This window comes from Pteropus medius, unplaced genomic scaffold, assembly GCF_902729225.1.
Source record: "Pteropus medius unplaced genomic scaffold, Ma_sr-lr_union100, whole genome shotgun sequence".
NCBI classification, from domain to species: Eukaryota; Metazoa; Chordata; class Mammalia; order Chiroptera; family Pteropodidae; genus Pteropus; species Pteropus medius.
In genome coordinates, this window is record NW_024350921.1 from 1,678,614 (window position 1) to 1,694,575 (window position 15,962).

Consider the following 15,962-nt stretch of genomic DNA (forward strand, 5'->3'; position numbering starts at 1 on the left):
GTACATTTAAGATTTGCCATTTTAGCAACTTTCAGTATGTAATCCAGTATTATTAATCATAGTCACTATGCTCTTCAATACACTCTGATGACTTATTTATTTTATAACTAGAAGTTTGTACCTTTTGACCCCCTTTACCCATTTAACCCTCCCAGCATCTCCCACCTCTGACAACCACCAATTTGTCCTATCTATGAGATTGATTTTGATTTGTTTGTTTTGTTTTAGATTCCACATATGAGTGAAATCATATAATGTTTGTCTTTCAGTAATTGAGAGAATGAATAAATAGCAAATCAATAAGGATATAAATGACCAGATCAGCATTATCAACCAACTTGATCACATTGATATTTATAGAACACTTCTTTCAGCAACAGAGGATACATATTTTTCTCAAGAGCAATGGAAAATTTACTAAGAATAGGCACAACTTGGATAATAAAAAACACATTAGAGGATTAAAAAAATAATAATCATACAAAGTATATTCTTAGATTATAATAGAATTAAAATAAAAATCCATATGCAGTTGAGAGAATAATGCACTGCCCACTAAAGATGTTTATGCCCTAAATTTTAATGTCCCAGAACATGTGAATAGCTTACCTTATATGTCAAAAGGGACTTTGCTGATGTAATCAAGTTACAGATCTTGAGATGAGTAGACTACTTAGTTGGGCCTAGTATATTTGCTAGGATATTGATAAAGGCAGGCGAGTCAGAGACATACAGAAAGAGATGTGATGACAGAAGCAGAGGGGAGAGATAGAGAGGGAGAGAGATGGAGATATGAAGATACCACTTTAATGGCTTGGAAGATGAAAGAAGGGGTCACAAATCAAAGAATTCAGAGTCTCTAGAAGTTCAAAATGACAAAAAGAAAGTATTTGGTTGACAAAAAACTTAAAAGAAAAGGTTGTCCATAGAGGACTTTATTTTTTATTTTTATTTATTATTCATTTATTTTTACTCCTACGGCGCCTGGTCTTTCTAGGTGGCCTCCCATCCAAGTACTAACCAGGCCCGACCCTGCTTAGCTTCTGAGATCAGACAGGATCAGACTTGTTCAGGGTAACATGACCATAGGCTTGTAGTGAACTTTTCAAAGCTACAGCATATTCCCAGTAATTTGGAAGACAATGAGCACGTATGTATATGACTGTGAATGAGCTCAGGAAAGACCTGAGAACGTTCTAATCTCTCACCTATGGCTAATCACGAGGTTCTATGCTAGCAGGTTGTATCTCTCAGAGCTTTAAAAGCACCTGCAGAAGCATTGAAGGCATGCTTCAACACACAAACCACTCAGAGAAGACTGGGAGATTCTACAGATAGTAAAAGAATAAACAAGTGAATATTGGGAATACCTCTATGCCCATAAATTCAACAACCTGGGTGAAATAGATCAATTCCCTAAAAGACACAAATTACCAAAACTTACTCAAGAAGAAATAGAAAAACTAAATAATTCTATATTTTTGAGGGATTTGAATTAGCAATTGAAAACCTGCCCAAAATGAAAACCAGGTGGTTTTATTGTTGGATTATATTAAACAGTTAGGGAAAAAATGGTCTCAATTCTCCACACTTTTCAGAAAACAGGATGGAAGAGTACACTTTCCAAATTATCCCGATCCCAAGGACATCACAAGACAACCAAATTGCAGACCCAAATATCTTGTATTATAGATGCAAAAGTTTCCTAAAATTATTAGCAAATTAAACTTACAATAAATAACCACATTGGATTTGTCTCAGGAATAAAAGGCTGCTTCGGCATTTGAAAATCAGTTCATTCATCATATTAATAGTGAAAACATATAAGAAAAACCATATAATCATATGAAGCAAGTATCAAACATATCGTATTGATCATAGAAGCAGAAAATTCATTTAATAAAATTAAACATACATTTATAATAATAAAAATAACTCTCAGAAAACTAAGACTGAAAAGAAAGTTATTAACCTCATAAAGGGCATCTTTCAGAACCTGCAGCTAACATTTTACTCAAAAATAAGAGACTGAATGTTACTGCTAAGGAAGCAAATATGTTTTCACCCCTTCTAGTCAATAGCATACTAGAATCTAACTAGTATAATTAGAAAAAAATGTATACAAATTTGAATGGAAGAAATAAACAATGAACAATTGGAAGTTGAAACACAAAAAAGAAAAATACCAATTACAATTGCACCAAAAATAATAAAATAGGTAGAAACTCACAAAACACATGCAGGATTATTATGTTAATAACTATGAAATATTATTGAAAGAAATAAAAGAAAACTCAATTAATTGTGAAATATATCATGATCATAGACTGAAAGACTCAATATAATTATCAATTTATTCCAATTTGATTTACAGTTTCCATGCACTCTCCTTGAAAAACTAAAATAATATTTCTTTGTAGATATGGACAAATTTATTTTGACAATATTTGGATATTCAGAGTACTTGTAATATTTAAAGCAATTCTAGAAAAAAACAAAGTTAGAGGACTCATACAACTAATTTTAAGATGTACTACAAAGATATAGTAATCATTACAGTACAGTATTGGTAAAAAAAAGATAGACACACACAGCAGTGGAACAGAAAAGAGACCTCGGGGGTCACTCCATAGTGCAGTGGTTAGCACATCTGCTTTACATGCACAAGGTCCTGGGTTTGTGCCCCAAATGGAGCCATGGACCAAACCCTGATGTGGGAGGAGATGCCCCACCTTCAGATATCCAGTTCTTAAGGGGAAACGGCAACATCCATAGGTCAGGGGTGGAAAAGAGGTGGGAATTGAAGTAAGGGGTGTGGCGGAAAGAATAGAGAACATCAATAAAATCAATTATTTTTGACAAAGTTCAAGGATAATCCAATGGAGAAATGGTGATCTTTCCAACAAACAGTACTGGAGCAATTGAGGACACATATGCAAAGAAGTGAACCTTGACTTATACCTTACACATTACACAAAAATTAATTCATAATGGATCACAGACTTAAGCATAAAAATAAAGCTATAAAGTTTCTAAAAGATAACATAGGAGAAAATCTGTGTTATTTGGGGTTACAAAATGATTTGTTGAATAAGACACAAAAAGCACAGATCATAAAAGGGGAAAACCTTGATAAATCAGGATTTATCAAAATTAAAAGCTTTAATTCTGTGAAACATGAATGTAAGAGAATGAAAAGGACGACTCATAGACTACGAGAAAATATTCACAAGTCACACAATGGATAATGAATTTGTCCTCAGACCATATTAAGAAATCTTTAAGACAAACAGTAAGAATGCAACAGAGAATAAGAAAAAGTTCTGAACAAACATTTCACCAAAGAAGATAAATGGATAGCAAATAAGCATATAAAAAGATGTTCGACATCATTAGTCACTGGGTAGTGGAAATTAAAACTACATTTTTAGCATTTTTACTAAATTTTGGACCCAATAGAATGGCAAAACAGAACTCAACAACTACAGCAGCAATAACAACCCGACAATACCAATGGTGGAAGGCAGAGAAATTCTCATTTATTGGTAGAGAGAATGCAACATGGCACTTTGAAAAATAGTTTGGTATTTTCCTCATAAAGTTAAATATCACTCTTTATAGGTCCCGGCTCTTACTTTTACTTATTAATTCAAATGAATTAAAATTTACATTTATACAAAAATTTACACATGGCTATTTATAATAGCTTGTTAATGATAACCAGATTTTTTTAACAGGTGAATGGATAAACAAACAATGGCCCACCTATATGACGGAATACTACTCAGCAATATAAGAAACAGTTTTGTTATATGCAACTGCATGAATAAATATTAAATGCATTTTGTTAAGTAAAGGAAGCCAGAGACAAAGGATACATATTTTATGGTTGCATTTATAGAGCATTCTGGAAAGGGCAAACTGTAAAGGTTATGAACATATCTGTGGTACTCAGGAATTAAAGATAAGGGAAGGACTGACTACTAAGAGGCTACACAGCGAAACTTTTGCAGTGATGAAACTGTGCTATGTTGTACTGCATGGTAGATACGTGACTCTATTTTGTAGAATTGTACACCATAAAAAAATTTTTACTGTATGTGAATTAAAAATAAAATCTTTCAAGACGTTAGAGAAACCCAGGAATGAGGAGAAAAGAAAATTTCCTTTCGGAGGCATCAGTGACTATAATTACAGACATACTCACTGAAAAAATTTTAAGGAGAAACAGGGTATTTATACAGCCTTAAAATATCACCATCAAATATATATTAATTCTATGATGCTATTAACATGTATCCACAGATTCTTTGAAGTTCTTCTCTTAAGGAGTTGGGAATTAATTTCCCTTTTCTTGAGTGTGGGTTAGACTTAGTCACTGTTAATGAATTAAGTGCGAAAAGATAAAACCAGTAACTATAGTGGAGAAATCTGGCAGACCACAGCTTAACCAAGTTATCGAAGTTAATGGTAATATATTGATTACATCTAATATTCTTGTACATCATGCACAGAGTAGGGCACTTCACCTCTATGACATTCTCCCCACCTCAAATCCGTAAACTCACATAAATGTGAGAAAACATCAAACAAGTTCAAATTGCGAGTCGTTCTATCAAATAACTGACCAATATTTTTTAAAAATACTAAGGTCAAGTAAGACAAGGAAACAAGAAAACTTGTTACAGCTTCGTGATACTAAAGAAGATAAACACAATATGGTACCTCAGGTTGGGTCCTGGAACAGAAGAAGGGCATAAGTGGGAAAAACTATGGAATATAAAAGCCTGTGATCTACTTAATGTTAATAATTAATTTTCATAAATACTCCGCAGTCATGTAAGAGTTTAGCATTAGGGAACCTGAGTAAAGGGTATAAAAGACCTTTCTGTGATATCTTTGCAACTCATCTGTCCAACAAAAAGTAACTTCAAAATAAAAATAATATTTTAAAAATAATATGTATAGCACAATTTCTTTTTTAAAAAAGTAAACTAAAATCATGACTATTTCTGTAAGCACAGGACACTGATGAGGAAGTATACACATGGAAGCATATGGGCATCTCTCTGTGTGATTTAATGCTATGAACATAGATTACTTTTCTATGAATAACATCTAACAATAGTCTGTATTTTTAATCTAAAATATATTAGAAATGAACAATAAAAATAATAGTTTACTGCATAACATTATGTTTAAAATTACTGCTGTAGAATTAGATTTGAAAAAATGTATATATTTGAAACATCTCAACTGTATCATTTACCATAATTCTGAGGTTTCTAAAGTCTCCAAGTTTTATTGGTTACATGATCATAAGAATAGCACTTTTCTCATTTAATGTTTACATATTTGCTCTTAATGTTTACATTTGTGTCGCTGACTCCTATAAATAATACTCCAGAATTTAACACATATAATCATAACATTAAAAATAAAGATTATTAGGATTCTTAAAAATTAGATTATTAGAAACGACTACCAGACAAAACACGGATGATTTAATTATACAAATAATAGGAAAAACTAGTTTGTAATAGTAGGAATGGAAATGTAGCCTTAAGCTTGAGAAGAGGTAGGTATGCTAGAGAGGATCTGGGAACTGCAAGGAAGTATGGAGGCACTGATGTTTGTCAGATAGTGAGGGGTCAGAAAACACTGTCTTAAATGATGGTTAGAAAGAAGGTTTAAGTATATCCTTTAAAGGTTTATAAGTCACTACAGCCATAACTAAGAAACGATGGGATGAGAAGGAGGCAATACTGGCCACATTTCTTGTTTTGTCATAGTAAGGTATTGGTAGGTAATGCTTAAAGTTGATACATCAAGAATGGCAAGTATTAGCATCTCATTACAAGTAAACATCTAAAACCAAAACACCCTAAGGAGATGCCCCTGAGGAGTGGGCCTATGGGTGACGTGCTTTAACTGTGTTGGCCAGTGAGAAACGCATTGCTTGCTCTCAACTCTAAAGTTTCTCTCAGTTGCCTGACCTATGAAAATGGCTCTGGGCCCTTTCAATATTTGTTTCTTGGTCAGTTAGCGTAATGGTAAGTTTCGTCAGTAGAGGGTGCTAGAAAGACATTGAAGGAGGAAAGGTTAATGACTCCTGATTCCAGTGTCCTCATTAGCAGGCTCCTGCAGTGCCCACAGCTTCCCCAGGCCGGGCTCCTGCAGAACACACAGCGTCCCCGGCACAGGGTCTCTGCAGGACATGGCAACCAGGAACTCCCAATGGCTAGCAGCCTCCCCAGCGCCTTCTTCAGGTGATTTGTAGAGGAATGCCTCCAATGACACACTTCCATGTGAAAGGTTTTTCTTGGCCCACTGGAGAGTGGATTCCTAGCAAGTTCCACACAGACGCCTGCCATTTAGGACCTAACCCCCAACCTCTACACCACATATTCAGTACATTGTAGGTTCTCACTGGATATTTGTGGAATGAGATATATAGTAGGGATGAAAAAATATACTGGTGTGTTGGGTGGTCCCAGTGTGCACCTGCTGTCCCAGCATACTCATTACCAGCAGTTCTTCACTTCTAAATTTGTCTCATTTGGACAATTTATCGTAGACTTTATTTTTACTCTTTGGTGAAAGTATGTAACATTTTGTCTTTGCCTATGATCCTTTATCTTATACACATGCCATGCTTGGTTTCTGCTTTTTTTTTTTTTCCTAGTAAGAACTTTCTCTACCAAACACATGGATGACTTTGTATTTAGTCCCCAATACTTTTCCCTGAAGCATAAGTTAAGTCATTTCACCCTATATTCTGAAACCGCTGCCTTGGCCGGGAACTGCACTGCATACACTTGTATAATCATACCTGCTATCTCTTCAACCACTGCTCAGAACCTTGTTGCCCCTATGCTCATGTAAAAATAATAAGAAAAAACTAGTTTGCAATAGTAGGAATGGAGATGTAGCGTTAAGCCTGAGAAGAGGCAGGTTGCTAGAGAGGATCTAGGAACTGCAAGGAAGAACGAAGGCATTTCATCGTTGTATGTACTTAGAAATCATTACCTTTCTCTTCTTCCAGACTTTCATTGTCTGTTATAGGGCACTTTGGCAACTTCCCATGTCCCTGGAAAGGGCTGGCAGATTGGCGTTGAGTTCCTCACCTAACTGGGTAAAGCCCAAATTGGGAAAAACAGGCCTTAATGGTTAGTGTCATGTTCTTGGGGGCAGAGTGGCATGAAAGGGTGAAATGGAAGTATTGCCTAGAAGGCAAAAGAAACAGAATTGGCAAGGAAATGTATAGGAAATGGGTACGTAGAGTTATGAGAATAAGGACGGGGCATGGTTGTGGCATTTGGTGGTTATGTATCAATCAGGTAGCACTTTTGAAACAAGAAATAATTAGCTAAAAGTCAAGATAAATAATAATGAAAACATGTAATGGGAAATTTAGAGCGTTGCCAGGTAATTCCCATTGGTCATACTCAAGTCCTCAGAGCGGATACCACGTAGTAGAAAAAACTGAAGAAGCAACAGTCTTTTGTCTGCATTAATGAGCGCAGTCCAGCTACAGTTGCTGGAAATCTCAACACCTGACTTTCAGGGTACAACAGTGTCCAGGAAATAATTATATCACCTGTTGAGTAAAGATGGTGGAATGTCTTCAGTCAGCCTTCACAAATGGCTCCAATCCATTGCAGTTAGAATGAATTGCCTCCTCATTTATTTGTACGCTCACCTGTATCCTTGAAGACAGATCAAAGTTGTAAAGATTGTAGCATTTGGGTAGTCGTTTTGTATTCTATTGTTCTATGGGAATTTGATGAGGAATGCAGTTTACCGCAGATCATGGGACAGCCTTTTGAGACCATCTATACCCAAAGGCTGAGTTAAATCAGTGTTCTTTGGAAAGATGAACAAGGAAATGGGAGAAGTTAAGAGCCTATCCCTCAGGTCCACTGAGGACTTAAATTGCGAGTTCCCCTCTGTTGACGACAGATTATATTTGACAGCATCCTGAGGCAGGCCATCCAGTTTTGTGGAATTATGCAGGATAAATTTACCTATTTAGAGCATAAATTTATCTATTAAGCACTCTCATTCCCAACTCAAATGGTCAAAAAGAAAAGAACATTCTTTTTTATCAGAAGGCATTTGAATTTAGTTATGGAAAATAGACAACCTTCATTCTGAAAGTAGCATACCTGGTTTACGTCCAGGATTGTCTCGGGTGCAGACATGTACTCTGGAGAAACAAATTCAAGACAGCCATGTAGATCTTCACTCTGCTGCCCTGATTGCCCAGTAGGGGCTAATCAAGTATCAGATTTAATTTAGACATCAGGCATTGTCTGCACAGAGACCAGAGAATGTTTCAGTCACCTCTCAAACTTGTAGCTGGCTCAAAATATCTAAATAAAATTTTTGTTAAAATTTTGGCTTGGTGTTTTCATGGACTCAGACAGGGAGCAATCACTTCTGCCCAGTTAAGGGAGTCACTGGGGCCATTTTTATACCCAAAAGAATAGTGACAACAGGATCACTAATTTGAAATATTTGAAAATATTTATCCTGATAACCTGAGACTACTTAAATGTGTGTTGAAGAGTAAACGATATAAAAATGGATTACATGCATCAGATATACATGTTGGAAGAAAACTCCATGGATTTTTGCTTAAACTATTCAAAACATCTTACAAAATGGTTTAAGATTATGAGTTCAGAAGTCCTCTTCTCCACCACCCCCAACCTCTGCCAAAAAAAAAAAAAAAAACCTCACAGGAAAGCAAAACTTTGCTAACACAAATAAGAGCTCTGAATAGCATTTGAATTCCCATCACACCACACCTGGTAAGAATCAGTCTAGCACAGCATCATCCATCATGCTGGGGCTGTCAGTTTTGACATCCTTTAAGTCTACGTTGTGTGCTTGATAACTACATGACAGAAAATGTAAACAGACACCACATATACAGGTATGTGGTACATATACGTGTGTATATTTGCATTTGAATACGTGATGTAAAGAGGCACCAAAAAATTATAGCACACAAAACTACCCATTAAAACACACATGCACACATGCATGTATGCCCCTAACAACCACCAAAGCAAATATAAAAAAAATAAAAAACAAGCAATTTCTTACAAAAAGCACAAAGCTCATTTTAAATAATTTACCCAGTGCAAAAAGATGTAGATCAAGAAACAGATATCAATGTGTGCTCACCGATGGATAGATTATAGGTTTATTAGACATCTCCCTTACCCTTCATTATGACACATCAAATTGTGGCTTACTAATAGAGATTCAAGAGTAGCTGGTGAGCGCAGCATAAGCCCTGTATTAATAATTCAGCAGGCACACACAGAAATGATGATGAAATACTTGAATATTTGAAAGTCCATGTGCATTTTTGGTTCAAGCAATAATGCAACAAACTCAGATTTCAATTTTATTATTAGCAGATTGTTTGCTTTTAATTGATTATAGGAGAATGTTTGTCCTTTCAACAGCTTATTTAATATCCTTGTAACATACAAGGTTTATTGAATTTAGTAATTTTTCTCATATTCCAGGAAAAGACATCATTTGATGTTTGCAGAGTATCTTCTTCAGGGGATTAGCAATAACATTTTTATAATTGCAAAAGTCTCCAATTCTCTTTCCCCCCACTCTGTGCAGCATCCCATCCCTCCACTCAAAGGTGCAGATGTAAGAAAATATGGCATGTTAAATGCACAATGACAAACATGAAAATGCAGATTTTAAAACTCCAAATTGTGTTATTCTCTTTTAGTAAAAGATACAGAATTATTTTTGCAGCTAATACACTGTTAACAACCCCAAAATATATGGTAGAGTAACATGACTTTTTCCCTTTGTTTTTGAATTAATTTTCCCCTCTTTAACTTAGTAAATTTTCAAGTGCAACAGATTTTGTAAAAATCATAGCGTAAAACATAGTATTCAAATTTCTTAAAATATTCTCAGAATGTCAGATTCATTTAATAGTAAAATTCTGTTAATTAAAAAAAACATCGGATATGCAAAAGGGAAATTATGTATACATACACACACATTTACACACACTCGCATATCTATATATATGTTTGTATATATATAAATGTGAGTGTATAAATATACATATATATATGAAAGTTTTTCTGTTTAATTTTTTAAAACGCCAAGCCAGATTATTAATAGTGGACATTCCTGTTAATTTTGCATTGTCGAATTATTTGTCTCAAGCAGAAATGCTCAAGGTTCTGGGATGACCAGCACTCAGTCCTTTGATACAGCTTAAGCTCTGTCAAATTTCCACAGGGACCAGGTACGTCTCCTCAACATCCATCCTCCTTCTCCCTCAATGCTCAAGAAGAATTTATACGTAGACAGACATGAAAGATAAAATCATCTTTCAATTTCTCTTCATCCTTAAAATAATTAAGGAAGGAATAGGTAAAAGTGGTAAAAAAAAATAAAACGGGTGTTATGTAAACGCAAATCTATAACCAGACATCCTATGAAGTGGAATATTAGTTTGCATGTTATTTTTGTTCTACGTGTGAGCGAATGATTTTGTATTTAGGAATCTATCTTTACGAAGAAAAATCTAACTACCACAAAACGTTGCTCGCAAACGGTTAGTATCTTTTGTTCTCTTGAAAGTATTATTTTATTTTGCTTTTTCAGCAAATATAAAAATGGAATTTGGTTAGGTAACTATCTGAAACTAAATAATTCCACATGAGGGCCAACCTACAGCTAATGTCCACATCAATTCAAAGTCTAATTTCTTACTTTCAAATCTTTCTCATTACCTCATTACTTAATCTAATAATGGCAACTTGCCAGAGAGAAACCACTCCCCCCGAAAGGACATCTTTCAATTTTCATTTAAAACAACAAAATATATTACGAGTTAGATATTCACAAGGAAACTTCTCTGAAGAAGGGGAAACAGCACGCATCTGGCTCCATGAGCTGTTCTTTCAAAGGTTATCAGCAATTATTGCTTTCAAAGCTGCGTTTTCACTGCATTTTAGATGCCAAAATATACTTCGTACAGTATTAATAAAGGGTTACACTAGAATTAATGAAAAGGTTCCATGTTCACGTATAATAAATAAGTACCTCATTAAAGGCATGGGTAAGCCAGAAGCACAGATATTGTCTTTTATATTAATATCTATTATTCTTCTTTAGCATTTACTGTGAGCCTCTTCAACTGACTGATGCCTGAAGGGAGAACTAACAAATCGCTCAGCTGGTGGCTGGCACTGGTCTTGAAGAAAGCTAGTAAGGAACACTTTGCAGTCTTTCAGAGTCTCTCCACCAGCTGTCACCAGCTATGGGTGCTGAAAAGATGCTGTCACTTCATCCAAAGGGATTTACTTGGTCAGAAGGAAAATTTAAATACAAAGCATGCAGTTAAGAAGCTAGTGAAAAGGATTATGAGCATACAAGAGCACATGTGTATACGACACTAATACATCTTTAGGAAATTTTAGATCCCCAAAGCCAGGATTACTGCCAGGGGCAGGGTGGCAGACGAATGCAGGGACCTTTACCACTAGAGTTATTATCTTCCAACTATTCAACTCAACCTTATAGGTCTTTCATAGGGGCCATTAAAAAGGGAAGAAAAGAAAAGAAAAACTCTCATTCCTGCAATGGGGAGCTAAGAAAACACATTTAGGTTCTAACATTGCTGGGAATCACCTGCCTGCAAAACACCCTGTTGCCTTGTGTGCACGGTCTGATTTTCTTGCCCTCACTCACATTTACCAATGCGATGCATCTGATTGTTTAAAGATAGTAAAGACTAATCAAAGCATGAAATATTTTGAATTCATTGACTTAGGGATACATTCGAAATGAGAGAGGAGCTCGCTGAAACATCTATGACCAGGATTCCTGGGGAGGTGGTGGTGGGAAGGTGGCCCCCTTTGCAGGATATTAAAGGTAAAGCCCCTGCCATTAGTGATGGAGGGTAGGAAAGAAGTCTACCGAATTGGCCAAGAAAAATGTCATTTTATTTAAAGCAAAATAGAGCAGCACACTTTAAATGTGAGCACCCAACATTAAAAATGAATTATTTCCTTATCCAGATTGTCAAGGCAGTCCTATGCAATTCACAAGAGCAGTATGTGGCTTGGCCAGTGTATACCCTTCAGCAGAAACTCATATAACCTCTGGACCATCCTGTTCAGATCCAGGAAAGTAGAAGAGGAAGATTATATAGAGGCAAGGACATTTGGCTGGATCTTGGCCCTATGGTAGTGAACGCTCTTACTCGAGACGGGTTTATGTACTTAAGCTTGGTTTGGCCTCAAGACAAGTGGTGAAAGTGTTTTTAAGGATGGAAGGTGCAGAGAAGAAGAGAACCTTACAGCAATGATAGCAATGATGGCCTATGGAACACAGGAGAGCCTTTCCCAGATGGCAAGAAAATTCCCACCCTAAAGACAGTAGACTGAGAAAAGGGAAGGTCTGAGGTAAAACTGCTTTGTGCAGATTTTAGAAGGAATTTGTCAGAAGCTACACTTAGAGGCATCTGTAGAAAGGAGCAAGCTGTTCAGACGAGCAGCACACGTTGAAGACTCTGCCTTTAGATGTCACTGCAACCTCACTACAGTATTTCCAAAATTCCCCGGAAAGATCAGAATAGTTTGACTCCAGCCCTTATAAGTGGTAGACAGTTCCAGGAGATGCTGTATATATTATCTAAATTTCTTCACAGAGGCTATCTATCATGCAGTGGTCCCAGCAAAGCTGATTAGGGAGTCAGCTTGACTCTGCCATCACCTTTATGCCATCTCCAAGTTGCACTCCACAGTTACCTTATTCACTGTGGAGACAGGACTCAAGCAAGACTGGAACAGAGCAAATGCAAATGAGATATACCCTCCCCCATCTAAAGGAGTGGCTATTCTATGGAACAGCTCCATGGGCACCTAGAGTGATCAATATGCCATCCCTGTCCCTGAGCAGTTTCTTTTTTAACTAATATTGTTTATTTAGGAATATGACTTTGTTTTGTCTTGGTTTGGCTTTCATTCCAGATTAGAGGGAAAATATATATATATTATCCAGACAACACATTTAAGAAATAAAATGGTAGTATTTCAAGATTCCTTCAAACCCAATTGGGTAATATTTCTTAAGTTGACAACAGTTTCTTAGAAAAAAATAAGCCAGGAGAAATTTCGACCACATCATCTCAGCCCCATTTGGCCTACAGAAACTAAGCATTTCTTGCTGTGGCCAGGTGACATTTAGGTTTGAATTACTTTTCCACTGGGAGGCATGGCAAATGCTTGCAACTGAAGAGCCAGGAAAATCCAACTATTAGACCAAAAACTAACTCTGATAACTGGCATCCAATCTAAAATCTGGGAAAAACTTAGACAAATCAAATATCCAGTGAAAACATTACCAAATGCCGCCCAATGCAACTGCCTATACATTTCTAATCAGTATTCATTTCCTGTCCTTAAAATAAACAAAAAACAGATTTCTCCGTTTTTCCTAAAATCAATCTTTTGCAGTATCTGTCAGTCGTTTTCTCCCAATTAGTATTCTACATTCATTTATTTTTGTTGTAAGTTAATTTTTTTAACATACCTTGGCATGCGTGTTTCATTCAATACTTGTAAATGAAATGACAAACGCTGTGTTCCTTGGGGCCGTCAAACTTGTAACTTTGTTAATGAATTGAGATGAATCAAAGATACCTTATTAATTATTGCTTGCCTGGTAGATAAAGCTTTGGCTTTTCACCTCACTGGCCCAGGGAACAAGATTGCCTTTGGCCATGTCCAAGGGGCTCATTAAGGCATCTCTGGGGAACAGGAAGAAATTGTTAGCGAAAGCAGTGGTCAGTGCTTCTCCCAGAGACCTGACAGGGAGGGGGGAGCCCTCATCACAGAGAAGGAACGAGGCTGGGTGTACTACACCTGTAATCAAACTGGCCTGGAAATGCCTGGAGACCACTGTGCTCTCTTTGTGATTTGGGAAGTTATCTGAAAATGCTGAATCCAATCCTTAATTGATGTGTGCATGCAATTATAATCCTCCAGATAGCTAAAAAACATTGCAGTTGCAAGCCTCAAGGAGTGGTAAACTTTAACATGCGTGGCATAAACTAAGATATTTGATATAATAAAAAAGGAAGCTATTATGTTTCCTGCATTGGCAGCAGGAAGGTAATTGAATATATGTCTGTTTTTCTTAATGAGCGTAATTATATACAACTTCTTGACAGCTCATAGACTAGGGCATAGGCAATATTGTAAGAAATATATTTCAAGTCATTTATATTGTACATATTCTTATGTGTACATAATTTCTATTATGTGTAGAGTTGAAAGGTCTTCTCTAAGTGAGGTAAGCCATTAGACGTGGGCATTTATTTGAAACAGAGACGTGTGCTCTGCAAGTTTGGAAGGACTGAGGATTGGGAATTCTGGCAATGGACTCATAATTACTAGCTATTTCATTCAGCCACTCATTGTGTTAAAGATATTTGTTAAACTTTCAAAAATGGCAGGTCCCCCAAGATGATTCTGTAATGAGGCTGCAAAGTCAGTGGGTTGATGTGTTGGGTGCAGCAGTGTGGTCAGTCAACACATTTATCGATTGCTCACTGTGGGCTGAATGCTAGGCTGAGCCAACCTGCTGATGCAGCATGGTGTGATATTGGTCGTCGATGAAAAGGAAGCTGTGAAATGTCACCAGTACACTTTGCTGAGACTGTCACTCTACTGAATACCTTTCTGAACACAACAGACCAAAGACATGGGAAAGGAGCAATGGCTCCCTATGCATATTGCTCTGCACGGGCACTTTCCTTAAGGGAGAGTCTCCAAAACTTCTTTCTCAAGGTCAATAGAGAATAAATGCTCTGAATGGCGATGATGGTTAGAAACATGACATCTAGCTGCAAGGCACACCTAGAAAAGTTTTGAGTTTTTTCCAACTCAGAATAAGATCTATTCTCGATTTTCAAACATTCCTTGTCATCATAATGGAGAAAAATACAGCATTGTTATTAAAAGTATTAAAAGTATAGGAACCCAAGATTCTCTCATTATTAAATTGTGGTCCTAAATATGTACACATTTGATTAAATTAAAATTTTATGTGTTTATCTTGGAAGTTGAGTTTTGAATTAGAAATGAAAACAAAGCCCTTAAATTTAAATTATTAAGCGATCTGAAGCCAATAAATTTTAGATAATATTTTTTGCTCCTCTCCTTAAATATTTCTTATCATTTGAAATTAATACTAGCCATATCTGCTTAGAAAAATGTATACAAAGTTTGAATCAATAGGATAACTTCTATTTATAAAACATGTAAATGCATAAGATCATTTTAATGCTTGTTTAGAACTTGTAATATTTCACAAAATAGCCAAAAAAATGAGGAAGATTAATTTTTTTTACTTTTTCCATAAATATCTGAGCTTATATTCAAACTTTAATGGTAAGAGTTGAGATAGATTAAAGATTTTCAATTAAAATATGTAGAACTTCTAATTCCGTCATTCTGACAAGTTTAAAAAAATTAAAAAAAAATATGAGATTTGGAAGTATAAAAATATTTTAAGTACAAAAAATATAAAAACCCCCCACAAAATCAACATATAAAATACAAACGCTTTTTGACTTCTAGTTAATATACAATTCATAAAATGCAAAATTCATGCTGCTTTTTAAAAATTCGCACATATCATTGATCCCCAGTGTTTGTTTTTAAATTTTTTATGATGTCTTCTAAAGAGCCGTTTTTAGGCATTTTATTTCTAATTGTCCTCTCCTCATGAAATTTTATTAGCAAAGATATACTGTATATCTGTCAATGCACTGTAAACCATTATAATGTCTATGATTTTATTTCACCTCGCCCCCTCCCCCACAAGAATCCGTTTCACCCCCTTGGGGGCGATATTGCCCCTGTTGTGAGCAGTTGGCCTATGCTGATTCTTAT

At 35.9% G+C, this 15,962-nt stretch overlaps 1 pseudogene; it reads right to left on the minus strand.

The window, feature by feature from the left end:
* Positions 1-972: 972 nt before the first annotated feature.
* Positions 973-1,091, minus strand: LOC120584494 (uncharacterized; annotated as a pseudogene).
* Between the last annotated feature and the right edge of the window lie 14,871 nt (positions 1,092-15,962).